Here is a 23,559-nt window from a genome sequence, read left to right as displayed (position 1 = left end):
TTGCCTTTCTTGCAAAATATTTGGTACACACAGGAAAACATAAACCCTGAAGGGCTTACACATCCGCGCCATCTCATTTGAAGTCGGTAACCCCTCCTTGGCACTTGCCACCAACAACCACTCTACTCTAGGGTTTAGGGTTTATCATATCCAGGACATTGGTATAATACAACAACCAGCTTAGGAATCCAACCATCTCTGTTTAAGCGTACTTATTCAAAAGAGCAAAAATGGTGACGTCAATCGCCTCACAACCGCAGGCAATCAGGTCAATTGTCAAAGCCGACACAGACCCTCTGTTAGTAACCATAATTTCTTAAGATAGATTAGTTATTCACCTTTTGCTTTCAATTTCACATTCGTCTCTCCAAAATTCGTTTTTGGAGCCAATTACTAGATCGAATCCCAGGTATGTTGTTGTTAATTAACCTTCCCTCTGTTAGTACTGATTTGTCTCTCGTTTGTTAATTGCATTGCGAGTTTATATTGTTATTATTGTGATCTAATTTAGATTTCTCAATATCATGATCTTAACCTCCATTTAGAATCTCTCTAATTCTTAAGATCATTTTCTAAATGAATTAATTTTCAGAGCATAGAATATGATTTTAGGGATGATTAGATGTTTGCCTAAGCCGATTTTGATTCTCTCAATTTTTTAGTGAAGACTGTTCTAATCTATGCTTCCTTTCACAAAATCTTACTTATAGAGACTACACAGTTGGAAATTTGATGGTATTTTCTTCTGTCATCATTTTAAGAAATTACAAGCACTATGGCTACTGCAAAAGCTCTTGAACCTGCATTCCAGGGAGTTGGTTCTAAACCGTATCCTTACCCAACATCAATTTCTTTTATAATCATCATACTTTCAAGAACACTAGAAATTCAGTCATTATATGCATGTATGATTCGTTTGCATTTGTTGTTAGTTTTTCACTTAACACCTTGTAGAGGGCTTGAAATATGGAGAATTGAAAACTTTCAACCAGTTCTTTTGTCAAAATCAGATTATGGTAGATTCTACATGGGTGATTCATACGTTGTCTAGCGGGTTTGCTCGTAATCTTTCACAATTTCTATTTCAGTTATAAAATTTTATTGTTTTAATCATTCATATATTTGCAGACTTCTAATGGGAGAGGAGGTGCTTATGGATAGGACATACACTTCTGGTTGGGAAAAGATACAAGCAATGTATAACAACATCCTATATCCTAAATTAAGTAACACTTTTTTATTTTTTTTAAAGAAAATTTCAATTCAAATCAACTAAATGTGATAATCAGGATGAAGCTGGAACAACTGCAATAGAAACAATTGAGCTTGATGCGATTCTTGGACGGCGTGCAGTGCAACATAGAGAGATTCAAAGTCATGAATCTGATAAATTCTTGTGATATTTCAAACCATGTATTGTGCCACTTGAAGGTGGTGTTGCAACTGGATTCAAGAAACCTGAAGAAATGGAATTTGAAACACGATTGTACATATGCAAAGGGAAAAGAGTTGTTCATGTGAAGCAGATTCAATTCTTTCGATCTTTGTTGAATCATGATGATGTGTTTATCTTGGATACTAAAGAGAAGATCTTTCAATTCATTGGAGCAAACTCAAACATTCAAGAAAGAGCTAAAGCTCTCGAGGTTATTCAGTATTTGAAGGACACTTATCATGAGGTAACATGCAATGTTGCAATTATTGTTATGGGATATACATTTAAAGCATATGATATGATTAGATTCACATTTATCACCTTTTTTATTTTTGTTTTTATAAATCATTTCAGATGATGGAAAACTACAAGAGGAAGGTTATTCAGGTGAATTCTGGGTTATTTTTGGAGGGTTTGCTCCTATTGGCAAGAAGGTTCTTGGTGATGATGATATAGTTCTAGACAGGACACCTGACAAACTTTTTAAGTACGAATCTCCTTTTGGTTTTCTTTATTATTTATATGACAAATTATCTTTACATAATTCTAAATTTGTTTTTTTTTGTAGCATTGGTGGATCAGGGATTCCTATCTATAGTATCTCAAGTAGCAACATAATTTCAAGGAAAAAGCACATCTGATGTGCTGCAAAAGAGATTCACAAACTTGATTTTTTGAACCTGATGTTTAAAACTACACTGAGTGTGAACTACAACCTAGCATAATGCATAATAGAGAATCTTATTTTGTTTGTCTCATGTTAAACTGTTAACCACATGTTGCTGAATCCAATTGGCATCAAGGATCTTAATGCACATAACTTGAAACTTGGAGTGGCTTCTCGTAATCTTTGGCTAAGTTCTCCATATGTTGCTGATCCTCGTAGTTTCTTTTTGTCATATGCTAGATCTCTCTTTCAGCAGGTATATATTTTAGTAAGAAGTTGAGGGGTTTTGAGCATTCTAACACTCCTATGGTGTACGTGCAACCCTAGAAATCTTGGATCTATGTTTTACTATGATACATGGAAATTTGATTTTCCAAGGTTCATAACCTATCTAGCATACATGGGGAACTTTTAAACATGAAAGCTAGTAAGAAATACATACCTTTTGTTGCTGGAATTCCTTTAAGAATCTTGTGAGCCTAGCACCCCAAATGTGATGCCTCAAATGCTTCACACAACACCAAATACACTTGGAATAACTTAGAGAGGAATGGAACACTCTTAGAAATCGGCTATGCCCTCTTGTTCTTCACTAGTCCCGAATTTGGTAGCTAACACATCCATTTTATAGTGTGTCACAAGTAGGGTTACACCATGTAAACCCTAAATGACGTGACTTTTCATTTCTTGGATCCATGGGTTCAAAACCACCATGGAGCATCCATGGAGCACCTCATGGGTTTTAGCCCAACTCAGTACACCATGGACTACAAGCCTACTATTAAATAAATGGATGATTATACAATTAGCCCATATATTTAATTAGTCTTCTTTTGATCACAAAATTACTTACTTCTAAATTAATTCTTGATCAATACTAATTAAATAATATTATTAATATATCACAACCCATAATATATAAATAACCATAAGTGTCTTTTCTCTCATTTTAGTCTAGCCAAGTGCATGATGCCATGCAACCCAAATGGACCATGCCAAACCGGGTGAAGTACATACCAGAAATAGTTATGGACTTAGACACCTGATCCAACAGTCTTCCACTTGGATAAGTCTAATAACTATTACTGCAAGTATCACTTCAGGAAGCGACTAGCAATCATAGCTCTTTCAAGGTCTCTCGGAATTGAGATAATGATGTTACGCCATTTAAGATAAGTGATCATAAAATCCTCTGATCTCATGATATCAGCCGGACAAATACATGGAACAATGTCGTACTTATTATCCAGCAGTTTGTTTCCCGATTTCCGATTTGTTTGACATAGAACTTAATCGAACACATCAATTTAGTTCTGACCGGGCCGGTACATAGGTCAAAACAAAATCATCGACTGGCCTAAATATCGCTTCTAATCCAAGAAGGAACAAATAAACTTTGACTCATATGCTTGTTCTACTACTTGTTGAATTATACACAAAGGCACGTTTTATAACATCGAGTTACCAATGCGTTTTCGTACAATCAATGTATAACCAACTCATAGTCAACAACTCATATCTCTAGGTTTTAAGATTTATATGATATTACCGTCTCACGATCAGTCGAGATAAATTCCATGAAGTGATACAAGTGAGCATGGGTTGAATCCAATACTCAGAACTTATGAGCACTCATGAGTGTCGTAGCAATTCTTGCTATGTCTAACTACTTAGACATCTACAAGCCAACTTCATGACAGTCTTGATTCATATCTACTTCCAACATATAACCGACTGTGGATATTTTGAATAAAGTAATTATTTTGGAAGTCAAAACATGCAAAGCTGAAACTATAGTAAATAATTGACAAAGATAGAAACACTTTACTCATAAATAAACAACAACTTTTATTCATCATCAAATATCGATTACATTTTACAAGTTTCAGAAAAACCTATCTAATCTGTAAAACTAATATCATCCTTCAGCCCGATGCGCCTCGCATGTTGTAAATGCTTAACCCTAGTCAGTCCCTTCGTGAAGGGATCTGCTGGGTTCTCATCCGATGATAGCCTCTTTGCCACGAGGATTCCTTCTTCTATCCGATGTCTGATGAAATGGTATTTTCTGTCGATGTGTCTGGATCTCCCGTGATCCCTTGGTTCCTTCGCTAAGGCAATTGCACTTTCACTATCACAGAAAATTCCATAGGCTCCTTTATAGCTGGTACAACTCCAAGGTCTCCAATGAAGTTCTTCAGCTATATTGCCTCCTTCGCCTCTTCACTCGCTACTATGTACTCTGATTCACAAGTCGAATCAGCTACCGTCTCCTGCTTGGAACTTTTCCAAGTAATTGCTCCTCCGTTTAAGGTAAAGACCCAGCCTGACTGAGAGCGGAAATTATCCCTGTCAGTCTGGAAGCTAGCATCACTATACCCTACCACTCTCAAGTCATCACTCCCACCGAAGGCAAGGACCCAGTCCTTAGTCCTCCGAAAATACTTGAGAATGTTCTTTGCCGCAGTCCAGTGAGCCTTGCCAGGGTTCCCCTGATATCTGCTGACCATGCTCAAAGCAAAAGCCACATCAGGACGAGTACAAGTCATAGCATACATGATCGAGCCTAAAGCGGAAGCATACGGTACTCGAATCATTTCAGCTATCTCAGCCTCTGTACTCAGACTCTGAGTCTTACTCAGCTTGGCGTTACTCTGGATCGGTAAATCTCCTTTCTTGGAGTCTTGCATGCTGAACCTATTCAGCACTTTATCCAAGTAAGTACTCTAACTAAGTCCAATTAGTCTTTTACTCCTTTCTCTTAATATCCTTATCCCTAGGATTTAGGCAGCTTCTCCAAGGTCCTTCATAGCAAAGCACTTCCCAAGCCAGGACTTCACCTCCTGCAAAGTTGGGATGTCATTTCCTATGAGTGGTATGTCATCCACATACAATACCAAAAAGCTACCTATACTCCCACTAGCTCCGACATATACGCAAGACTCATCTTCGCTTATCGAGAAACCAAACTCTTTGACTCATATAAACATCCTCAGCCAGCTTTCCATTAAGGAAAGCGGTTTTGACATCCATTTGCAATATTTCATAATCATGAAATGCAACAATGTCTAGCATGAACCTAATAGATTTTATCTTTGCTATTGGTGAGAAGGTTTCATCATAATGAATGCCCTGAGTCTGAGTAAAACCCTTCACAACTAGTCGCGCCATATAAGCATGCACTTTGCCATCCATGTCGGTCTTCTTGTTGAAGATCCACTTGCACCCGACTATCTTACGGCCAGGTACATTGTCAACCAAGTTCCAAACTTGATTGTCATACATGGACTGTATCTCGTTGTCCATAGCCTCCTTCCATTTAGCAGACTCTGGGCCTGCCATGGCTTCCTTAAAGCTGTTAGGTTCATCCAAATTTACCAGTGTACTATCACTGATAAATGTATCACCTTCCGTAGTACTATGGAAACCATAGTAATGCTCAGGTGCATTCGTAACCCTCGTGGAACGCCTCAGAGGTACATATTCATTAACCGGATCAACATGAGTTTCCTCCTCAGGTTGATTGCTAGGATTTGATGTTTCTTCATCACTTGACTCTTGAATTTCTTCAAGGTCAATTTGCCTCCCACTGTTTCCCTGGCTTATGAATTCTCTCTCTCGAAAGACCCTTCTTCTTGCCACAAAGACCACATTCTCACTAGGTCTGTAAAAGAGGTAACCAAAGGATTTCTATGGGTAGCCGATGAAAATACACCTCTCACTTCGAGGTTCGAGCTTATCTTGAGTCTCGCGTCTCACGAAAGCCTCGCAGCCCCAAATCTTGATGTGGTCCAAATTGGGAACTTTCCCAGTCCACATCTCATGAGGTGTTTCGGTAACCTTCTTTGTAGGGACTAGATTAAGGATATGGGCGGCAGTCTCTAAGGCATACCCTAAAAAAGAGATTGGTAGCAAAGCTCGACTCATCATGGAGCGAACCATGTCCAACAAGGTCCGATTACTTATTTTGGTTAACGAAATAGATACCGGAATCGCTTTCAGCCACGACCACAAACGTCATCATTTCAAATGCAATTCACAAAAACAAAAAATGTGGCAAAAAAAATGTAGCATTCAAACCTGATGGTCCAAAATTTCTAAATTCTAATTTGAAGAAAATTTTAAAAGTATCCATTGTCAAAGACAGAAATGACATGAGAAACCTTAACCATTTGTTAGAGGGAAAAGGAAGAAAATTTCAATCAAAGAAGAATTACTTAAATGAATCATTGAAGGGGAGTGCCTCTTCTCAAGAATCAATGTTGAAAGTGTCAAAATAGAGAGAAGTTAAAACAACAAAAGTTGATATTTTCCAAGGAAAATTTGAAAAAGAGAAACACGAAGTTGAAACTTTGTCATTCCATGATTACATATCAATGCCTAAAGATGAGTAAATTGACTTAATTGGCAATTTTAAACCAAAAGTTTGTAATTGGGTTTTTAGTTCCTCGTTGCACAATTTATTTCAAAGTAATGTCCAAGGACCCAAAAGGTCTTGGGACCTAAATTTCTCTAATTGACTACAAGTACTATGTGACGAGTAAGATGATGAAAATTGGTATATCGATAGTGGATGCTCGTTTCACATGACTGGGAGGAAGGAGAATTTGAGAGATTTCGTAAGTTAGAGAATGTTGGTGTTTTGAAATTTGGAAAAAATAAAAAGTGCAAAGTCAAATAATATGGGAAAGTTACAAATGGAAAGTTCATGGTGAATCGAGTTGCTTATGTCGAAGGGTTGAAAGATAACCTGAGAAGTGTCTCTAAAATTGTTGTTGGAATAGGAAATCAAGTTCTTTTCGATGAGGAAGGAAGCACAATTTCAAACAAAGTAACAAAGGATGTTTTATTGAAGTCAAAGTGAAAAGGGTCACATGTTTACTCTCGACATGAAGCGTATAGTGGGAATACTTTTCGTGTCCTTGCTATCAAAAGCCTCTTCAGATCTCAGTTGGCTATGGCGTTGACGTATTTCTCATCTTAACTTCAAGAATCTAAATAAACTTGTTCTTAATGATCTTGTTCGTGGTTTACTTGTTTTAAAATTTGACAGTGATTCGTTTTGTGCAGCTTGTGATTAGGGAAGACAACATCATCATGGTCATTCATTCATAGTTGATTCAAAGATCATTCAACCGTTGGAACTTCTTCACATTGACTTGTGTGGTCCTTCGACTATTGAGTCACTCAAGAAGAAGAAGTACATACTTGTTATTGTTGATTATTTTTTTTTTGATTTACTTAGGTTTTCTTTCTCCGGCAGAAGTCTGAAATGGCTCAAGTGATGATCGATTTTGTCAAGAGCATTGAACTGAGTTTGAAAAGGAAGGTTCGAAAGTTAAAAAGTGACAAAGGAACTGAGTTCAAAAATAGAATTTTAGATTATTTTTGACTAAACTGGGAATTTTACACAATTTGTCATCTCCTTATACACCACAACAAAATGGTGTTGTCGAAAGAAGAAATCGTTCCTTGTGTGAAGCGGCTAGAACGATGCTTACATATGCAAATTTTTGATAATACTTTTAAGCATAAGCTGTTTCGACTGCTTGTTTTAATTTTTAGTAATTACATTAGTTAATTAAATCTGTTCCCTGAGTTCGACACCCAACTTACTTTACTAAACTATAATTCGAGTAGGTCCACTGCCTATACGTGCAATAGTAGATAAGTACTTACGTTATAAATTTAAAGCAAGATAGGTATAGTCTGCTCCACATCAAGTTTTTGGTGTCGTTGCCGGGGAATGAATATTTAGTAGTTAGCTTAATTTCTTAGGGTTAATCGATCCTTTTTGTGGGGTAAAACCCACAAAAAGTTACTTTTTAGCACTAGTTTTTTTCCTGACTTATTGAACTCACGACGTGAGCTCTTAAAGTTCATGACTTAAGATCTGACATTTTAGGATTTATTTCATTTATGCTTTCTGTGTAGTTTATTTGGTACACCATGAGGTGGCACTCACTCCCACATCTTGGTAATCATTCAGTAGGACATTTTAATTAGTTTGTAGTTCGTTTTTACGTTTTTATTTTTGTTTTTGTTTCATTAGTATATGACCCACGGATCAAACACACCCTTGACACCACCATTTAAAGATCCCAGGTCAGCCTTTCATAAAAAGAAGCCCGGAAATGAAAGAACCTTCAAAAGCTTTGAAAAGTCTCCTAACAAAAAGGAATCTGGTTACAAGCCCCGAATCAGAATCGGACAAGGAAGTAAGCAAACGCAAAAGCGATCCAAGATCCAACATGGCGAACATTGCTGACATTTCTATGGAGGCATAGAAGAAAAGAATTTGAGAGGACACTGGTCTTGGGCTTGTGCTACCCGTAACTCCTGATACTGCAACCGTTGAGCTAAAAGGACACATCCTTTCTGCATTTAAGGATTTCCATTCTCCGGAAAAGATCATGAGGAAACATACAAAAACCTTCATGAAGTCAATGACATCGCCGATTACTTTAATATTCTGAATGTTCCACGTGAAATGATGTTATTGAGAATGCTTCCAGTCACCTTCAAGGGGGCAACTAAAGATTGGTTAAAGGCACTTCCACCCGGTGCAATCACTACATGGGCAAAATTCTATGAAGAATTTTTAGAACAATTTTTCCCACCATAAAGGTGGCTAAACTCCAAAAGTCCATAGCTAATTTTGAGCAAGAAATATGTGAGTCACTATATGAAGCCTGGGAGCGATACAAGGGATTACTTCGAAATTATCCCCAAAATGATCTTAATGTGCACCAAGAAGTCTCAATTTTCTATGATGGGGTGAATGTAACGACGAAGAAACTCCTTGATTCTTAAGGACCACTCATGAAGAAGAATCCCACTGAAATAAAGGAGCTAACTGAAGAATTTTCCAAACATTCAAGGGAGTATCACAATCCTCGTAATTCTAGAACAAGAGAAATCGGAAATGGCGCTTCGGAAGACATGACGGTTGTTTTTGCAATGCTAAGTAATATGGATAGGAGAATAACTAAGATAGACGAATCCTTACATGCAATACGTGTGGGTTGTGAGATTTTTAATGGGACATATTTAACAAAATATCGCCAATTGGACGAGAACGGGAATCGGAAAGATCAAGTTTGGTACTCAAGTGGAGACTGCTATGATGAAGATTGGAGGAAGCTGAAGAAAGAATGGTTTATGTATGATGACTACAAGAAACAAAAAGAGGAAACATATTGGCAAACCGGCCGAGGTTATTACCAAAAAAAGAAACTGCAACCCGAGAAGAAGATGGACTTAGAGTCATGTTTCATAGATTCATGGAAGCTTCTGAAAAACGTCACAATGCAGCTGCTGCTACCATGATAAATCATCAAGCATCCATCAAAAATATTGAAGCACAACTTGGGAAATTAACTACGTTACTTAACAAACGGTTACCTCCATCAAATCCCAATAAAAAACCGCAACCACATGTCATGACCATCACTACTAAAGAACACATCATTTCTGAGTTCTTGGAGGCACTAGAAGAAGAAACGATGTAGCCCGAATCATAGCTAAAGCAAATGAAAGTCAAAGAAAAAAATATTGTTGAATCACCGTCATCAGAATGTGAGGATTCAATCCTCATGACGTGGGCTCAGTTTGGGAGGAAAAACTCTACTTATGCTCAAACTTATCAACCTTTGTTACCATTTCCTTCCCAATCCATAGTACATCCTTTGGAAGAAGAACAAAAAACGTTTATGCATGTTAAAAGAATACCAAATCAATACTCCATTTATTAAATCCTTAGCCAAAGTTCCCAAATATGCTAAATTTCATCAAGATTTACTCGACACTCGCCAACAATTAGAGAAGACTTCCAAGCTAGTCCTTAGTGATCAAAGTTTCATGGTTATTATGGAGGGGATACCAAAGAAAATGGGAGATCACGGACGCCTTACACCGCCATGTGAATTTGGAAATAACGTGAAGACATGCTTTACCGATTATGGAGCAAGTATAAATTTGATGCCTTATTCGTTCTATCAAAAGCTCAACCTTCCATAATTGCTGGATACAAGGATGACAATTCATATGGCTAATCATTCGATGACACATCCTCAAGGCATAAATGAGGACATAGGTAAAAATTGGAAAATTTGTTTTTCCAATTGATTTTATCGTGCTATATATGAAGGAGGAAGAAGATGTCGCAATTATCCTTGGACGCACTTTACTTAATACCGCGCGAGCCTTGGTGAATATTCGTGATTCAATGCTTACCTTGCGAGTGGGGAATGAGTAAATGAATTTTGGAGTTGAAGATGGATTCAAGAAGGATATAACTCAAAATAAAGTGTTCAATATTGTGAAGAAAACGAGCTTGAGGAATTGGAAAAATTGATGGAAGAAGAGATTCATAAAAGATAACAAGTCAAGCGTACCAAGCCAAGAGCTTCAATTCCAATGGTCTTTGAGGTCTTTGATTTTAAAATCCAAAGTATCTAGTGAGTGAAGAAAGTGAAGAAAGTTTGCTATCAAGTGATGAAGAAAAAGATATTACACAAGACTTAAGAAAGCCAATTTTGGATAAGGAGGATGTCGAAGCTAAGGAGCTACAAAAAGAAAAAGGAGAACCTGAACTTTTTGTGAAGAATAAAGGGTGAAACAAAAACATGAGGAAAGAGATTCTAAAATGAAGAAGGAAAATAAAAAAAACATATTTAAGAAGGGTGCAAGCATACAAGAAAAGGTGGAGGGAACAGAAGGTGAAAATGGAGGACATGTCTCCAAAGAATACCACGTAGGGTGGCACAGAGTTCGGCTCATGTCTCCATCAAAAGAAGTGCTTCTCGAGAGGCAATCCGAGCTCGGTTTGCGTTTTTTTTCATTTTGCTTTTAGTTTTTGCAACAATTGTTTTGCCTTTTTAGGATAAATTTTCATGGTCACTCTCCATATATTTTCAAAATCGAGTGTGGGGTCCTTAACATAAGAGAATTTTTTTTATGAACAACATTTAAAAAAAACAAATGATAATGATTTCATAAATTAAATAAGAGGAAAAATACTAGTTTCTATATGGACCATTTGGATTAAACAACCCAACAAATTATAGCCCAACATGCAACAACCCATAAAATTCGGCCTAAACATGATCACGACGTGAGCCCAAGCCCACGATATGAAGTAGTCAGAGTCACAGACGTATAACAGAGCACTAGTCACTTTCGTTTGAACTCTTTTTCTCCAACATTAGGTCATGAACAAAGGACTGCCCCCCACTTCGATTTCGACCGTAAATCTTGTTTTTCCTACTTCTCTATTATGTTACATCTTGAAAGGTACCATGGGACCGAGGCATGCACTTCCTGAAGAAAACAAGAACATGTTGATGTTCGTAGTTTACATCCACTATATCGATTCCCACAAAACATCTTACAGTCAATTCTCAATAATTATTCAAATAAATTGGGTTGGTTATATAATCAGGAGTTTGCTTTAGCACCCGTGATTGATTGGTCGTGGCTGAGTGGGATTGGTATGGTGTCGGAATTGGAGCGATATTGGAGAAAGCCATTTGTAGGAGACATGTTCACTTTCCAATGCAATGGTTGGCGTAATTTATTTTCCATTCAAGAGCCCGTTTATCGAAAATTATCCGTTGAGTTATTTGCCATTATTAATTTTGAAGAACGGACAGTTAACCCGATATACAACAACGCTCTTGCATTTAGATTGGGAGGTGTTTATCGAGAGTGCATCCTTCATGAGTTTGCTTGGCGAATGGGGTTGTACACAAAAGCAGAAACACAATCACCACATTTTGTCTTATTTTTACAAGGTTGTGTGAGAGATTTCACTACGGGGTTGCTTGATGTGCAATTTTGGAGATACATTCCAATCATTAGTATAGTTCGTGGAATTCTTGCTAATGGAATATTCGGTCACCCATCCATCGGTTTTTTGATTGTTTGATCACCTTTAGCATTAATCACAGACATAATGATGACAAGGTTGCTTCAAAGAATCTTTTTTATCTTTGGAGCATCATCATTCCGGCAGTCTTTTTTGACCTTCCTTATATGTTAGCGAGATTTTTGGGGACAATGGTGGTAAATTCTCAGGACGATATCCCAATCACAGGTGGTCATTTGGTCACATGACTCGCACGATCATACGATATTTTGTTTGGAATTTGACGCGTTTCAAGGACTCCGATTTGAAGACTCAAATTTTGGGTCTTATGCGAGTCGTGGTGAATGTTGGTGGGGGGATATGTCATACCCCCGGAAGATGAAGAAGAACAAATTGACCAACAAGAAGAGTAGGCAAGACAAAGAGGAAGAATGAATGTAAGAGCATATGGAGATAGGGGCATGCCAAAACAACCACCTCAACAATTTGAGGGTGCAGCACCAACCGACCCGTTCCAAAGTCGGGTTGGTACATATTTTGATAATCTCTGTGGCGGTGTCAATTATCATAATCAAGCGATCGATGTTTTGTTTTCACACCTTAACGTTGAAATACCACCTACCATGCATCCTCAATATCTTTATATTCCAACTTGGGAGGAGCTATGGTCGCGACAGGGAGATGACGTAGGGCTGAGTGGAGCTAGATACAATGGTGATGATGATTATTGGTTTTTGTCCTTTTTATTTTTGTTCCAAGTTATTTTTTTTCTTCGTTTATTTTGTTGTGTTTTTATTTTGTTATGTTTTAAAACTTGTAACCGAATTATGTGATGGTTTTTTTGTACTTTCAACCAATTGTTTGTTTTGTTGCAGATTTATTAGCATATCGAGAGAGAAAAGGAAAAAATGAGAGACAAGAGAAATCAAGAGAAGCCGTGTGTTTTAGAGTTACGAGTCAAAGCCCATAATTTTTTATAAGTGTGGGGTGAATTTCATGTGCGAAAAGAGATTAGAGAAAGAGAGAGGTCCAGAAAAATAGAGATCTTAGAAGAGTCTTCATTAATTTAAAAGATCAATTTCACATCACTTGAATGGAAGAATTATTCCAAAACTACTTTCTGTTGCACCCAGTTTTCACGACGTGACTCACTATTTTCACGTCGTGACATCAGTGCGATTCCGATTCAGAATTCAATTTATATCGACATCACGTAGGGAATTTCTCTAATCACGTCGTGAGAAGTAAAAAATGGCATTTTACTCTACTCTTTTAACCATAAAATGTGGCGTATGCTTTCCGACATTGAGATGCATTGTTTTGATGGTCTTTTGCACCACACTTTTTGAAGATCCAAGTTTATGATTCGCATCTTGCCGCCATATTCACACGTATCAAAGAAGTCCAAGTTCCAGTAACATACTCAAGGTGTTCAAGTTTTCCACTCGTGTTCAGAATCGATCTTGCCGCTACTACCCTAGGGGAGTTTGTTCCTTTTTTCTCCATTTTATTGCTTTTAAATTATTTTATGCATACAATGAGGGCATTGTATGAAATAAGTGTGGGGTAGGGGTTGAAAAAGGAAATTGCTAGAAAATTTAAAATTCAAAGAAATTAAAAATAGATTTGAAATAATACGCTAAAAATTAAATCTAGTAATAATTAAAAAGCTTAAGTTGCTATTATTATGTGGGATGATCCAATGCGAGCTTAAATGTTTAATTGAGACAATATGTTATAGTATATTTGTGGTTTCCCAAGTCCTAATGAAAAGTCATGAGATATGAAAGATAATTTGGTAGTCTATATTGCATAATAAGTTTTGCAGCGTGTACCAGAAATCTATCCAGGAGAGCTTATGTAGTCATTTCACTTAGACTAATACCTTTAACCAATAAATGTTGAAGTTAAGCTCCCTTGCTTAATCATGTAGGATTTGAGAGAAAAAATTGAGTTATATATTTAAAAAAAGAGAGATAAATTACCAAAAAGTGGTAAGAATTTTGGAGCTATCAAAGTATGAAGATCAAAATATCAAAATTCTGAAGAATCAAAAGTTGACGATACCAAAAATCAAACAAAAAGGTGATGAATTCAAAAAGATCAAAAAACAAATATCAAAGAAGAGATGAATTCGAAGAGTTCCATTGTGGTATCAAAATTGTAATTCTTTCTAGATGTTATGCATGCTTGGGTAGCTTAATCAAAAATACCTGGAGGTTAAGAAAGATTCCTAAGGATGGATTCGGAGGGTAGCAAAAATGAGTGTCATATAAACTAAGGGATGAAGGTTTATAAGGATTGTGAGAATTTAGGATTGGGAAGTTGTTAGGAACCTTAGACACAAATATGTGTATTAAGGTCTTGGTATAATGGCTGAGTTCAAAATAGATTGTCTAATGTGATATTAGTGATGAAAGTTAAATTTAAAAATTAAATTTGCTTGAGGGCAAACAAAAGATATGTGTGGGGTATTTTGATATTGCCATATTTATACACAGTTTTAGGCAATATTTTAATACATTTTAATTAATATTTTGGTTAATTGCAAAGATATATGATACTTATTGAATTAAATTGTATTTTGCAGCCAATAAAGACACTCTTGAAGCATATGGACCAGAAATGACAAGGATTTGAACTTTGGAGGATTGAAGCTTAAAAGAAGAAAAATCTAGCGAAAAACCGGTCTCACGACGTGACAACTCAAGGTTGTGAAATTCCAGAAGATTAGCTTGTGGAAGTCAGAATCCTTGGACGATACAGATATCCACCAAGATCACGATGTGAGACTCTTATTCTCATGACATGAACGATGAATTTTCAAAACAATATAAAGCCTTTTTCACTTACGAACTAAAGAGTTTTTGGAAGAGAGATAATGTGAGATATTCGGTTTTAGAGGTCAGATAAGTGCACAAAACATATTTTTGAAGGAAGGATTTCTTGAAGATCAATTAATTTGAAGATTAAATCAATATATCGATTTGCATTCATTTGGCCATGTCGATTTCTATTGAACTTGTGTTTATGTTTTCAGTCATGAGTAGCTGAATTACTTTACATTCGTTTAGCTAGATTAAACCTTGAATCTATGGCTTAGTTTATTTATTTATGGATTTTATAAGTTGGTTTTGTGATTGTGTTTGATTATCATTACCTACCATGTTTTTGTTTGTGACTTTGTTGCCTGAATTCAAGTTTTGTGTAGCTTAGTGACCAATAAATTACATGAACATGTTACCTAGTAGTTTAGTGACAATTAAATTACTAGAGCTAGGAGTGACCACACCTGGAATAGTGATAAAAGTAACAAACTTAACTATGTTGGAGAACATAGTTGTGACCATAATTGTGTTTGCTAAATCTTACATAGCTCAATCATAATTAATAGCTAATGATGTATTTGCTTTTGTATGACCATACTTAGTTTTACATGAATTGGTGAAAATATTATTTTATTGGACCTAGGGGTGAATAAAAATCGAAAAACCGAACAATAACCAAAATAACCGATAAAAACGAACCATAATAACCGAACAAGTTTCAAAACCGCTTGATTTTATTTTTATTTTTGATAACCAATATCTAGCGGTTCAGTTTGGTTTAAATAAGATAACCAACCCAATATTAACTGAATCGCCTATATTATATATATATATATATATATATATATATATATATATATATATATATATATATATATGTTGTATATTTTACTAAAATATGTTCAATAGACAATCACAAAATCGGGCATCCATAATTAAAAATATCAAAGCCCAAATTAAATAAAACCCAATAACACATCGATTAATAGAGAATGAGGGGTAATTAGTCATCAGGTCATATAAGATTGTGCGTGTGCAGGACTGCATCGAGCCATCGACCTTCTATCCTTCTCGGCTTCTCCCTGCTTCTTCAATCTTCATCGTTGGAAGTCCAATTGCACAATAGAAAAATCTATTGTTCATATCCTTCTAATGCAGGTACTTTTTACAATTCTCTCTCTTTTTTTTTTCTTTTTTTTGTTTTCTGTTTTACTTCACCTCCTTTGTTTGTTCATCTACTGTGTACACGTAATTTGTGAGGTAATATTTGACTCGTATCATATTTTATAATTTTATTTCTTGGGATGTCATGTGGAAAAGATTATGCAATATGCCAATATGTATAAATAAATGATACGACTCTGAGTCATTTGATCCATGTCAATGAAGACACTTAAGAATTAACATCAAAACAACGGATAAATCTTGTAAACAATAAATGAGGTGTAAATTCTACTAAGTTCTTTGACTTTTGTAGTATTTAGAGGGATTTATATGTCCATTCTTCTAATCTTCGTCCTATCTTATTTTGAAGTCGACATCAATTTTGGTGCCCTTTTTCGTTGTTGCTTTGGTGACTTTTGTTTCATCTTTGTCTATTATATATTGTATTCATTGTAGTTTTATATAATTTAAAGATTTTAATGCATATACCGGAAGTCTGGAATGTCCTAATCGAGGCTAATGGTTTAACGCAAGCCTAAAAAATATTAAGTTCCCTCACCCATTCTGTTGATGTGATATTATCAGTAATTCATTATGAATATACTTTCAGGAAGTTTTATATGGAAGAAGCAAAATAAGAGTTTAAGGGATGAATCAGATCCAGTCATTGATGGTATTGATGAAAGCAATGAACCAGTAAATGATGTGGACGATGTAGATGAACACACCCAAAATAAAGGTGGTCGGTCAAAGAGATCCTTCGTGTGGGATCATTTTAAGAAAGTTGAGGGTCATAATGGTAAAGTTAAATGTGACCATTTTCCACTAATAATGACTGGTGGTTCAAAACAGAATGGAACAAGTGTTATGTCGTATCATTTGAGGAATGTATGTAAACTGTCTCCACTCTCCACTTTACAAGAAAGAAGGAATGAAGAAACAATATACATTAAACTTCAAGCCTACAAGAAAGGGGGAGTCTGGGACTACTTTGGCTTCTCATCACTTCAATCAAGAAAAGGCTAGGAAATTCGTAGCGAGAATGTGTATTAAAGATAATAGGCCATTCAATATAGTTGATGATGTAGGGTTTAGGGAATTTGTTTGGGAAATTAATCCCTTGTTCAAAATTACATGTAGGTGGACCGTTGCAAATGATTGTTTATCAATACATGAAGAAGAGCAAAAGAAGCTTAAAAAACTTCTTAAAAATCAAATTGTTTCTCTTACCACCGACACATGGACATCGGTCTAAAATTTTGACTACATGTGTCTTACAGCTCATTGGGTTGATGCAATTGGACGTCGAACAAAAGAATTTTAAATTTTTGTCAAATACCCATTCATAAGGGTGTGACGATAGGAAAGTATGTTTATCGTTACTTACAAAAATAGGGCGTATATCGAGTTTTTACGATAACCGTTGATAATGCTTCATTTAACGATGGAGCAATTAAATATTTAAGATATTATATTAAAGGGATCTTGGTGTATATTAGATTGCAAATATTTTCATTTAAGATGTTGTGCCATATCATCAACCTTGTGGTGAGAGATGGATCAGATGAACAATTTAGTACAATTACTAAGATTAGAAATGCGGTTAAGCATGTGAGATCATCTCCTTCAAGGTATGACAGCTTCAAAGAGTGTATTAAGTATGAAAAGATTGATTGAAAAGCAAACCATGTCTTGATGTAGAGACTCGATGGAATTCCATATTATTAATGTTGTAAATGGCAATGAAGTATTCAAAGGCATTTAATAGATATTTTATATTATTGTTTTATTACACATTCTTACTATTATGCGCTAATGTTTGTTACGTTGCTTTTTATAGGCTTCAAGAGATTGATATCAATTATAGTTCTTACTTCTATAATGAAGGCAACGATTATGATGGCGAGAAGAATACTAGAAGGAGAAAGAACTCAAAGAAGAATGATCGAGTTTTGGGGGTTCCCGAAGACGAGGACCGGGTAAAAGCTAGGTATGAATTTTATTGTTTTCCTTTAAGTATGCTAATATGTCAATACATAATAATATCCTAAGTATGTTAATTTGTTTTTCAATAAGAATTTTATGGATTTCTTACAAATTTTTTAAAATGTTACAAAAAAGTTTCCGGTAATAAATATATAACATCAAATTTATTTGTTGGGGAGCTAGTCACAATGCATGCAGCCATATCAAATATGTGTTTAAACAATGACGAAAAAAAGAGATATTTGACATTGTCAATGAAAGCAAAATATGATAAGTATTGGGACAACTTGGATAACATGAGCTTATTGTTGCATATTGCATTAGTTTTAGACCTTTGAAACATGAAGTTTTTTCTTGATTATTGTTTGGGTTTGATCTATGGTACCAATTCTGAAAAAAGCAACAAAATAAATCAGCGTGTGCTAGAAACTTTAAAGGAGTTATTTATTCAATACAAGAAAATGATGGACAAAGAAAATGAGAAAAAGACAACTGGTTCTTCAACAGCTACAACTACATCCTCTAGTAGTTTTGTAGATCTATATTTGGATGATAGTTACACTAAATATTTTGGAATCGTGGAAAAGGTATTAATAATACCGAATTGGATATATATTTGGCCGATACAATAGAAAAGAGAATGAAATGAGATAATTTTGATGTACTAAGTTGGTGGAATCTCAATTCGGGCAAATACCCTATACTTTCTCAAATTGCAAAAGATGTTTTGGGAATGCCAATTTCAACCGTTGCTAGTGAGTCGACATTTAGTACCGGTGGTAGGGTTATTGACAAATTTAGAAGTTCTCTTACACCAAAGACCGCCGAAGCGTTGATATGCGGACAAGATTGGCTACGTCTACACCATCTGATTTGCAAGAGACGACCATTCATGGACTACAACTACAAGAATTGATGGTGAATTTGGAGAAACTAGAAAGTGATAACCACTAACCATTTTATCGTTAAATGTGTTATATTTTACAATCTTTTTCCATATAAATTTTGACAATTTGTGAAATGTTGTTTACTATAGATCACTTTTCAAAGGGAAAAAAAATCATGTAATGATTCGTTCATGGATGAGGATTGAATATTTAAGATTGAAGGCTATTTTTTTTTGCATAATTAGAAATTAGTACAATGATATTTTTTTGTTGACATTTAGGTCTCCTTTAGTAGTAAATGACTAAATGGTTCTTAACTTTAGTAATAGAAGGACTCAATGGTTGTTGACTTCGCATTTAATCCATATTTGTTGACGTTTATTTTTTTTTCTTGATTTTAGTAGTAAATGACTAAATGCATTTTCTTGATTTTATTAGTTGATAGTTTTTAGAAAAATAGTAAAACAATTTTTAAATAAATGTAATTTTTGTTGCTTATATTTTATGGCAATGAATTTTACTATTCTTTTAAATAAATTTACTTTTTCGAACCTTTTTGGATAACCAAAATTATCTGATAACAACACTGAATTAACCAACTTAACCATTATCCAAAACCGATTTTAACCACCTACAAATGGTTAACAAAATGTATTAACCGAATAATTTGGTATGGTTCGGTTTTGGCTATTAACCGCCCCAAACCTCCTGATACACACCCTAATTGGACCAAAATAGCTAATTACATAATAAATTGGTAACCAACTTAATTAATCCATAAATAGTAACTAACTGTAGGAAGAAGATGGATTCAAAACTAAACAAAAGTGTTTTAGATATATTGATTATAATCGTATTCATTGAGTGTTTAAGTTTTTCTGAACTTGCAAAATCAAACAAAAACCATTTTTAATTATTGTGTGTTCTAGGTTAATTTTTAGTAATCAACTTAGTTAACAAATGTTGTTCCTTGAGTTCGACATCCAACTTACTTTAATAAACTATAACCCGACTAGGTCCACTGCCTATAGGTGCTATAGTAGATAAGTAGTTAGGTTATAAATTTAAAAGCTAGATAGGTATAGTTGTGAGAACAAACGATCTGATGCGTAGGGATAAGGTTGAAAAACACAAACCTTGAGTTAATGCTTAAGATCAATGTGTGCTAACTAAGGAATGTTCCAGTCAAGTCTAGATAGACCAGTCAAGTCTGAGTTAATGCATTCAACAAGTATTCAAGCCATAAATGAAGGATGAGATTCAACATCAACGTAAAGTTAATAAATGAAGACCAAATAGAATGTTTTTAATGAACAAGAAGATGAAGTAAATGAAATATTGCTAAAAGAGTTGAATAATCCGTAACTTAATTTTGCATTGAAAGCTCCTTTAAATAGGAGAGCATGATACAAGGTACAAACTGAGTTACATACATAGGACTGGATAATAAAGATGTTCCTGATATTCTGATTGTCTAAGTTGACAAAAAGACTAAGTCCTATGAGATGTCTAATCATGCTAAGTGACAAAACTAATTAATACATTTGGATAAAACACCGAACTGGACAAAGTAACATTCCGGACTGAATATTCTGAACTAGAACTTCTCATCTCCTGCTCCGGACATAGGCTTGACTCCGGACTGCTCCTGATTTCGCACCATCGTTTTATTTCGGAATGAGACTGACTTCGGATTATCAAGTGGATTGCTAGAGGTTCACTTCCAGGTTCTAACAATCTCCCCCTAAGTGAACTTAGCAATCTGGTCAGCTCAATTCGCTTCTTCCTTGATGAATGTGTAGGCTCTGAACAACCGTTCCATAACTTCAATGTACCACTGCGGCTGACTAACAAATTTTGCTTTGACTTCCTCCAGAGCCTCAAACTTGGATGCTCGAGTTATGAAATTTTGAAGAGCCTTTGTTGGAACAAGGTGTTTGTCAAGAACTCGGAAAAATTCCTTCTTGTTTGATCTTCTTGGCTTGTAGACAAAACCTAGAACTGGTTCATCTATCGGTCCTTCAGCAAGGAGATCAACTTTTGGCAACACGAAGTCAATCTTGGCAAGATAATTCTCGGTTCCGAACAGGTTTGCCAGCTCATAGTCACATCGGCGAAATTACGCAACGTAATATTTGAGATAGCCCAAAGCAGCATTGTAGGCACCCATACTGAGATCATTGTTTATTTGAGAAAGACCAATCATCGGATTTGTATTATCCTTGAGTGCTTGAATCCGAATGCTTTCCTCTAAGGCTTGGTTTATTTCTTCCTGTGACCATCCAGATCTAGGCTTTGGTGGAGGTCCGAAATAGTAGGCTTGGTGGCTTTCCGTGATGGGCTTTTCCCCCTTTGTCTTTATTGAGTGCTGAAAGCACTTGCTTCATATTCTCATCGATGAGAAATTCCGGAGTGGGCGTTGGAAGAGGTTCTTCCGAAATGTCATCAAGAATCCGGAGTGGGGAGCCGTGGTCGATAGGAGCGATTTTTGGGGCAGGAATTGGTGGCAACATTAAAGGTGTGGCTTGGAATGCTTGAACTGTGAGAAAGGTTTTTGCCTTAGCCATTTTAATGCTTCTTTCAAGAACATCAGGCAGAGAGGATGGCCAAGTAACTGCAGACCATATCCTTTATTCTTCCTCAGTCATTACCTTGGCAGGGAACTTCTTTGAAGCTTCAAGTCCCAAAACAGCTTTGGTGACATACTCCACTTCTTCTCCATCATCATCGTTTCCTAGAAGTCCGGAGAGAATTAGGACTTCATCATCAGAATTTTCTTCTTCATCTCGAGCTGATAATCCGAGGCAGTCTTCCATGGTTGACTTCTGCCTTCTCCCCCTCTTGCATTGGTGAATGGAGGAGCCGGTGCAAGGACAAGTGATTCTTTTAATTCGGAAAATCGTTCAAGCACCTTATGGAGTCCGGTGTTGAGTTGAAGAGTGAGAGTGTCGAAGGCTTCGGCAGTGGGGGCTTGAGCTTTGAGGTGGTTGAAGAGGCTCTGCAAGATTGATAACATTTCATCAAATTTGTTATTTGTAAAATCAACAATGTTCCAACAGGACCGGAGAAGTTTGATAAGAACTTGCTGCATGATCAAGTTCATCTCGTCCTTCTTCTTAATCTCATTCTCTACTCTTTAAATCTGCTTCTCATGATGGACATGGATTTTCTTTATGAGATCATTGGTAGCAGCAACCAAGTCGTCATGGACCTTGAGCATCTGGGTAATTATATCAAGGTAGTAGGTGACCGAAGCATCATATCTGGCTTTTACTTCTTCGATCGTATGCTTGAGCTGGAGTGAAATCAGTTGATCAAGCTGGGCTTCACTTTCAGCAGCAGAAGGTCCGGACTGATTTTATAAGGAGTGGAGAATAACATCGAGCTTGGAGTCTAGTCCGGAAACCTTTTCATCTAACTTGGAGTTGAGTCTGGAGACATAGGCTTCGATTGTGTCAACCTTCTTCATGGTGTCAAACACATTTGCCTGAATATCTAGCAAGGTAAATGGGTCGATATGCTTGCCAGCTGAGGAACCGGTAGAGTCATTGGAGTGTGATTGTGGTCTGGATTGACAGGATGATTGGAAGGACCAGGCTTTGTTGCAGCATCATCATGGAGTTTGGGAGTTGATTCTGATTCCGGAGCCGAAGATGATGATCCGAAATCAAAAGCTGATTTGGATGACATAGCCTTTGAAAGAAACTTGTAGGATGGCAGGATTGGAGTGACAACAACATTTTCTCCTTCTTCATCAAACATCACTTCATCCGAATGCTCTTCGTCAGGATCCGTTTGTCGAAAGTTGTTGTTAGGAGATGGTGGAGTTTCTCCTGTGGTAAGCTCCTGAGCAGCTTCTTCATCAGTAGGAGCAACGAAAGGTTGATTGCTTTGGGAGACGCTTTTCCTCATGGCTGTAAGAGTCGATTTAACTTGAGCACGAGTGAGGTCCGGATGCCTCATGTGAGCCCTGTTAACAAGTTCATTCCATGAAAGGTCAGTAGCACCTAGTTGTCCTTTATCTGTGACGGATATCGAACCAGTTGAGGCATCTTAGGGTGGAGGGACAACTCCTTCCTATGAATGCTTGGGGTTCGGAACAGGGTTCTGGACTGTGCTTGTGATGAAGATATAGGGATATCAAAGGTGACTTGTGAGTGTGTTCCAGGGGGGCAAGGAATTATGGTCATCACCTGTATCACCTTGTTGGGAAGGTGAGGTGGATTATGAGGAGACTCCCCTTGGGCGTGTGCATGTGATTTGAAACATCGAGGGGTACCTCAGATGAGTGGGCATTTGGGGTGTTCGGATGGCTAGAGTCAACCTTAATGTCATGAGCACCTTCCTGTTGAGAGGAGGAGCTGACTTTGGTTCTCTTTTTAGGCTTTGACTTTGAGGGAGAGGATTTCCGTTTGGCGGACTTCTTGGTCTTTTTGGATTCAGACGATGCCGGTTTAGCCACTTCCGGAGTGGGCTCAATTGGGACTTGGATGGACTGTGTTGGGATGTACACAGTCGAAGTCTCCAAATGTTTCTTTAAATGAATGGATCCGGAAGGTAAAAGGGCCAAAATGTGTTGAGGTAAACGTCTAACAGGACCAAAAGAAGATTGGTCTGGAACTCTATAACTTTTAACTGCTTTGAAAGAAATATATACCTCTTGAGGAATAGTGGCAACCGGAATAGGTTCGGGCCTTTCCCTGTAGAGTTCCTGAATCGTCAAA

The 23,559-nt window shown here is 36.5% G+C and overlaps 1 non-coding gene and 1 pseudogene across 1 annotated transcript; one reads left to right on the top strand and one right to left on the bottom strand.

The window, feature by feature from the left end:
* Positions 1 to 775: 775 nt before the first annotated feature.
* LOC145157611 (villin-3-like) lies at positions 776 to 2,076 on the top strand (annotated as a pseudogene).
* Positions 2,077 to 8,735: 6,659 nt separating this feature from the next.
* LOC145161783 (small nucleolar RNA R71) lies at positions 8,736 to 8,842 on the bottom strand. The gene has a single exon (XR_013738657.1). It is a non-coding gene; the product is annotated as a small nucleolar RNA R71 (small nucleolar RNA).
* Between the last annotated feature and the right edge of the window lie 14,717 nt (positions 8,843 to 23,559).

The sequence above is a fragment of the Lactuca virosa genome, chromosome 2, assembly GCF_052849685.1.
Source record: "Lactuca virosa cultivar CGN04683 chromosome 2, Lactuca_virosa_CGN04683_v6, whole genome shotgun sequence".
Taxonomy (NCBI): Eukaryota; Viridiplantae; Streptophyta; class Magnoliopsida; order Asterales; family Asteraceae; genus Lactuca; species Lactuca virosa.
This window is presented reverse-complemented; position numbering and strand designations above follow the sequence as displayed.